At 42.8% G+C, this 7500-nt stretch overlaps 1 long non-coding RNA gene across 2 annotated transcripts in view; it reads right to left on the bottom strand.

The window, feature by feature from the left end:
- Window positions 1-7500, bottom strand: part of LOC143984003 (uncharacterized) — a 47943-nt gene that overhangs the window by 36499 nt on the left and 3944 nt on the right. For both annotated transcript variants that reach the window (XR_013274700.1, XR_013274701.1), the window contains exon 2: window positions 8-71. This is a non-coding gene — a long non-coding RNA (uncharacterized LOC143984003). The remainder of the gene's footprint in view (window positions 1-7; window positions 72-7500) is intronic.

Here is a 7500-nt window from a genome sequence, read left to right as displayed (position 1 = left end):
AACTCACCAGCTCTGTCTGTTTCTCGGAGAACATCTAGGAAGAGCCTGATGCTTTTTTACTGAGACATGATCTGAAAAAGAAGATAAAGAGCTCTTAAGATCAGCCTGTGACATTTGTATTTAAGTGCGCATTTCATTTGTAGCTCTGGCTGAGATATGAACGAATGTGGATCTAGAAGCACTCTACCCCATGTATCAGCATTGTGTGAACATCAGCTTTCAGTTCTGGTAAAGCCCATTAACCACAGCAGTAAGCTCCCCCCACCTCAAACCTGCTTTATATATTGAAAGGTCAAAACCTGCAATAAAAGTGCCATGTAACATAGCATGATGACACTCAACAGATTTCCGAGATCGGGATTCAGGGACTGATCCTCAAACAAGCTCAGGGGTCATCAGACCGACCCCATGTATTCTAAGTGGGCGAATGGGACTCCAATCCCCCCCCACCTCTTTGAATATACACTGACTGGAAACACCTGCAATGTAAGATCACAATAGGAGCTGGACGCCAACAGATCACAATTGGCTGGCAACATTCTGATTTTTTTTCTACATATTGGAAGGAAGTTCTAACAAATGGGGCCCTCTGATCCCTCTTGTATTGAGTTGCATTGTAACTGTACTATCTCCCTCCATTTTGTAAAAAAAAACAAATGTTATATAAATCCTGAATAATAATTATAAAGAGTGGCAAGGTTGTCCAAAGTGATCATATAGATACCAAGATCCAGTTGGTTGATTTAGGCCTTTGTTGATTCTATTCTTGGTTTGATATACCAGTGACAATACGGTATAAAAGTTTACAATGGCTTTGGATCGGTGAAACCCAAGATGCCTGGTGGCTGCATGCAGACGTCACATCTTTTCTTTCACACAGAGTATTTATTCAATTGCATCTTTGATCACAATGATGCCATTATCTCCAAAACACAGTCGAGAACAGCCATTCTCCATCAGTGTTCCATAGGTCCCTGGGGTTCCTCCGGAGGTTTCTAGGGGTGTCTGGACAAGTGAGCAATTAAGAATTGATCACCCATCAATGCCAGAGGGCAATTTTCAACATAAGGCGCCAGATCTACATTGACCACCAATATTAGATTAGGGCATGCTACAAATTTCACTGTCTGCATTATTTTTTATAATACTTTTAATTTAATAAACTTAGTGGCATACAACAGGTGAATGGAAAAAAAAAAAAAAAAAAAAAAACAACAACACACGACATGATCAGGGGTAGGTGTTAAATACTCTAGGTATACCACATTCAATTTCAAACTTTCTACAACTTACAGATCACATTAGTTTACCGTAAGCTGTAATTATTATTTTTTATACAGGTGCTTATACAATGCTGTCAGACTGTAGACTATATACACACACACACTTTGCATTCACATAGGTCCCTGCCCTCAAGGTGCTTACAATCCGAGATCTCTCAAGCTGGCCATACATGGTGAGAAAATCATTTAAAAAAAGCATTCAATATACTCTATCAATCGACTTTTGAAACATTAGTGGGCTCATTTAATGCAAGGTTTTTATGGTAAAAACAGATTGTCATGTCAGATTTTTGTAGCATAAAGGACCGAATTTCTAGACGTTTGTAGTGGAAGCGATCGGAAACCGTTCCAAAACACCTACAGCACGTGTGTTACAACCTAACCCAGGAAACACAAGCAACGAAAAGAATGATTTCTCATTTAAATACAGTTGACAAGTGGGAGGGTACAGAAAGGTCAAAAAAGCTTTACATCATTTCCAGCGTTTGAAGAAAAGTGAACCATGCACTTTTAATATGTCAGCAATTGGAGGATATATTTGAGTACAATAATGGTGTTATTACATGCACGTTCAACAGATCATCAAAATGAACGGTTTTCTAACCATGTATGGTCAGCTTAACTTGCATTCATACATACTAGGGCCAATTTAGATAGGAGCCAATTAACCTACCAGCATGTGTTTGGAGTGTGGGAGGAAACCCAGTGCAGGTAGTATAATCATCTTTGGCTGGGGTTCCCTGAGACTTTAAAAATATTTCAAGGGTTCCTCAGATGAAAAAGACGGATCTAGAAAAAAATAAAAATAAAAAAAAATATATATATATATATATATATATATATATATATTATATATATTATATAAAAATAATAATACCCCCCACACACTGACTGGCTTGGACAAGTTTCTATGAATCTGCAGTCCTTCAATATGTGCTGATCTATCTTAAAACCATTACTGCTTGCCATCAGTGATGGTCTACTGGTATCCCGGTCTTATAAACACCTCTCTGACCTCTTCCAGCAGCACAAGCCATTTCTTATTTTATTTTTGAAGAATGAAAATGTAGAAAAATGTACAGAAATTCTAATTTTAACAATGCATTAAAAAGGAGTGCGAGACAAGTGCTTAAAACTCTGTGCTGGGCATTAGCGAGATTACAATCTTATTCTGGGGCAAATTCTGTATTATATGGCATTGTTACAGATGGCTGCATCTCCTACTGTAGACCAGAGTAAGCGGCACACCTGGCACAGACCAGGCTAACATTCTAATGTATGGCCTTTTGGATAGGCCTGAGCTGGATTCATTCCAAAAGTCAAATATAATATAATATATAGGGGAGAGCGGCGCTGTGACAGGTCTGTCCCTGCGCAGTGTGCAGAGACGGACCTGTCATCTTCTGCTCAGCGGACATCTACGGGGCGGATCAGCACTGATCCGCCCCACGTGAAAGGGGCCTTGGGCAAATATTCTGTGGACTGATGAAACAAAAATGTTACTTTTTGGAAGGTGTGTGTCCCGTTACATCTGGCATAAAACTAATACAACATTTCAGACCAAGATCATACCAACAGTCAGACATGGTGGTGGCGGGTTAGCCTGGGGCAGCTTTGCAGCTTCAGGAACTGGATGACTTACCATAGAGGGAACCATGAATTCTGAGCTCTACCAGAAAATCCTAAAAAGGAGAATGTCTGGCCATCAATTTGTGACCTCATGCTCAGGTGCACTTGGGTTATGCAGCAGGACAATGATCCGAAACACAACAGCAAGTCCACCTGCAAATTTTTGAAACAAAGCAAAATTTACGTTTTGGAGTGGCCTAGTCAAAGCCCGAACTTAAACCCAATTGAGATGCTGTATCATGCCCTTACCACAGGCCATTCATGTTGGAAAACCCTCCAATGTGGCTGAATTAAAACAATTCTGCAAAGAAGAGTGGGCCAAAATTGCTCCACAGCAATGTGAAAGACTCCTTGTCCGTTTTCGCAAACGCTTGATTGTATTTGTTGCCGCCAAGGGGGGGGCACAACCATTTGTTAGGTTTAGGGGGAAAATTACTTTTTCACATAAAGCCAGACAGGTTTGGACAGCTTTTTTGCCTTAATAAAATGAAACCATAATTTAAAAACTGCATTTTGTATTTGCTTGGGTTAACTTTGTGTAATGACATTTGTTTGATGATCGGAGTCATTTAAAGTGTGAAAAAAAACAAAACAAAAAAAAATTCATAAAGGGGGCAAATACTTTTTCACAGCATTGTACACACACACACACACACACACACACACACACACACACCTCCCATCACAAGGAGAGGAAACCTGTTGCACAGTAAGATTTGAAAAAAAAGACTATTGTACTGTAAAATTACTGAGAAAATTATTTTAAAAAGTTACATTAAAATAAGCACACGAGAAACAGGAGGGCCTTCAAGTCAATATCTGCAGCCACCTTGGAAAGTTACTAATCGGCATTAAAATTATTCTTGGCAGTTACTCACAATAGACAAATGCTGATTTCAAAAAGGAAAGCAAACCGTTGAGTGGCTGCAAACAGAAAAAAAAAAAAAAAAAAACACACAAAAAGCACAAACATTTGAGCCGAAGTGCCGGACATGTGAAATAAATATTAACTATGCTGACCTCTGTTATACTGTAAATATGTAGGTAAAATATAACAAAATTAGATGCAAATACTGTTAGGCCCAAATCGCAATTGCCAAGTGCAGTTTCCAGCTTTTCACAAGGTCACTTGTTCGGGGGACATTTGAATTTCCAGCGAACGTTAACCCTTGGCTTTACAACGTCCCAGGAAATTAACCCTCTTCTGCCCTGTATCAAGCATGGCTATTGTCTAGGATGATTCCTGAATTATTGAAGGCCACATCTGATGTGGCACAGTAAAGTGTTACAAACAAAAGGTTGGTTGATAGAATTACACAACATCTGATCAAACAAGGAGCAGAGGATTTACAGGCTTCCTTCAAACGATCTGGCAATTCTTCTAGAATTGTGGCATAAAACATGGGGATTTATTTTTATTTATTTAAGATTAGGCCATCATAAACTATACAATAGTGTGCCTACAATATTACAGCTGGAGCCGCGCAGCTCTGCTACACATGACAATCACCATCACTTAGTAGCATGAAGATTAACCTCTTGTATGCAACTGCTTTGTCGCAGCATGCTCGTGTGCTGAAAGTGAAGTGATCGCCAGCAAGAGGTTAATCCTATGTTACTAAGCAATTAAAAAGGCCATGCATAGATGAACCCTATCCATCACTGTCAATTGAAATGCAAGTGACACAGCTCCTTAAAAATGCTACCAACTCCTATATTGGACCAATGACCCCAGACAATTGTATTTTTGGTTGTAGAGGTGACACGAAAATATTCTACAATGTAAAATTATGTGAAAATTAGAGAGGGGGGGGGGGGGGGAAGTGATTTTGAATACAAAATTTGTTGTAAATAACACTGTTGTGACTGTCACTGCATATTGGGTTTTCATTGTCCTTAGCAAACCAATAAATAAAAGAGCTGAGAAAACACAGCCATACTGAAAACTTTTCTTCCAGATAATATTGTGCTATCAGAATAATAATAATAATATCTGAAGAGACTGATCTTTCAAGAAATGCTGGTCTAATTATTTCCATTTTCCAGCCTCACAAAAAAAAAAAAAAAAAAAAAAAATTATATAATAATAATAATAATAATAATAATAATAATAATAATAATAATAATAATAATAATAATAATGTCATTTCAGAATAAAAAAAGAAAAAAGAAAAGTTTGTATTCATTTTTTGCTGCCACAACTGAAAATTGGAGAGGTTTATATTTAGCTAACAGTGATTACTCATAAAATTAACTGTTGACTAATTTGTAACTTTTTTGTTCCTTTGTACAATTTAGTGCAGCTTTCACATTGGGGGAGTGTGCAGAGAAAGGAGCATGAAAGGTTACATAAAAATATCAACATAAAATGTAATGACCAAATATTTTTTTCTTGAATATATTATATGAAAATATTTATATGTAAAAAGCAAGAAGAAATGGGTGAGAGGCCCTGCAGAGGTGGCTGATAATCTTGCTGGCCTGTGTGAGGACAGATCGGACTGCTGACATGCAATGTGGTGAGGAAGATAAGAGAGGAGAGAACATATAGAGAGAAGAGCGATCCCATGTGACACACCCAGCATCACATCACCCCATACTCTATAGTGGAGATGTTCTCTGTAATAAAGGCCTCCGCTGGTGTCCGTGCGGGGAGAGGGGTTGAAGTGTGTGTGGTCACATTGGCTGCGATGATCGGTCTATATGAAGAGTACCTGTCACTGTACACGCCGTGTGTATGAATAGCACTGCGATCCGATCTCTTCCTCTACACAGGCCGAGGGACGGCAGTCTACCGACTATTAGCCATGTCATCCCATTACATAACGGCCACACCGTCACCGGGACTCTACACTGCCAGGTCACCGCAAACACTTCACTCATCCCCTCTATACACTGCTACAAGGGCCCCCCCCCAATACAGAGCACACACTGCTACAAGGGCCCCCCCCCCAATACAGAGCACACACTGCTACAAGGGGCCCCCCCCCAATACAGAGCACACACTGCTACAAGGGCCCCCCCCCAATACAGAGCACACACTGCTACAAGGGGGCCCCCCCAATACAGAGCACACACTGCTACAAGGGGCCCCCCCAATACAGAGCACACACTGCTACAAGGGGGCCCCCCCAATACAGAGCACACACTGCTACAAGGGGGCCCCCCAATACAGAGCACACACTGCTACAAGGGGGCCCCCCCAATACAGAGCACACACTGCTACAAGGGGGCCCCCCCAATACAGAGCACACACTGCTACAAGGGGGCCCCCCCAATACAGAGCACACACTGCTACAAGGGGGCCCCCCCAATACAGAGCACACACTGCTACAAGGGGGCCCCCCAATACAGAGCACACACTGCTACAAGGGGGCCCCCCAATACAGAGCACACACTGCTACAAGGGGGCCCCCCCAAATACAGAGCACACACTGCTACAAGGGGGCCACCCCAATACAGAGCACACACTGCTACAAGGGGGCCACCCCAATACAGAGCACACACTGCTACAAGGGGGCCCCCCCAATACAGAGCACACACTGCTACAAGGGGGCCCCCCCAATACAGAGCACACACTGCTACAAGGGGGCCCCCCCAATACAGAGCACACACTGCTACAAGGGCCCCCCCCCAATACAGAGCACACACTGCTACCGGCCCCCCCCCCCCCAATACAGAGCACACACTGATACAAGGCCCCCCCCCAATACAGAGCACACACTGCTACAAGGGCCCCCCCCCCAATACAGGGCACACACTGCTACAAGGGCCCCCCCCAATACAGAGCACACACTGCTACAAGGGCCCCCCCCCAATACAGAGCACACACTGCTACAACGCCCCCCCACCCCAATACAGGGCACACACTTCTACAACGCCCCCCCCCAATACAGGGCACACACTGCTACAACGCCCCCCCCCACCCCCAATACAGGGCACACACTGCTACAACGCCCCCCCCCCCCCCCAATACAGAGCACACACTGCTACAACGCCCCCCCCCCCCCAATACAGGGCACACACTGCTACAACGCCCCCCCCCAATACAGAGCACACACTGCTACAACGCCCCCCCCCCCAATACAGAGCACACACTGCTACAACGCCCCCCCCCCCCAATACAGGCACACACTGCTACAACGCCCCCCCCCCCCCCAATACAGAGCACACACTGCTACCAACGCCGCCCCCAATACAACACTGCTCCACAGAGACCCCAATACAGAGCACACACACTGCTCCACAGCCCCCCCCCCTCTCCCCCCCCCCCCAAAAAAAATACATAGCAGCTATTACATGCATAACTCCACTCATAGCAGCTATTACATGCATAACTCCACTTTTTTAAAAAAAGGTGGAGAGAACTGATAAAAAAAAAAAAAAAAAAAAAAAAAAAAAAAATAGATAGATAGATATACACACACACATATTGATCAGTATGGTGTCAGATCAACATGGAGTCAGTTTTTGAATTCATTAGAAGCAGAGATCTGGAGCCAATCAATACGTATACAGTGCAAGTAAGAGGTCAGTACATGTGATATATATAGATAGAGAGAGATCAGTTTATAGTGTCAGTGTGGTA

Source organism: Lithobates pipiens, unplaced genomic scaffold (genome assembly GCF_037356315.1).
Source record: "Lithobates pipiens isolate NorthernLeopardFrog02 unplaced genomic scaffold, aLitPip1_a1.2 Scaffold_16, whole genome shotgun sequence".
NCBI classification, from domain to species: Eukaryota; Metazoa; Chordata; class Amphibia; order Anura; family Ranidae; genus Lithobates; species Lithobates pipiens.
Note: the sequence above shows the minus strand (reverse complement) of the source record. Positions and strands in the feature narration are given on the sequence as shown.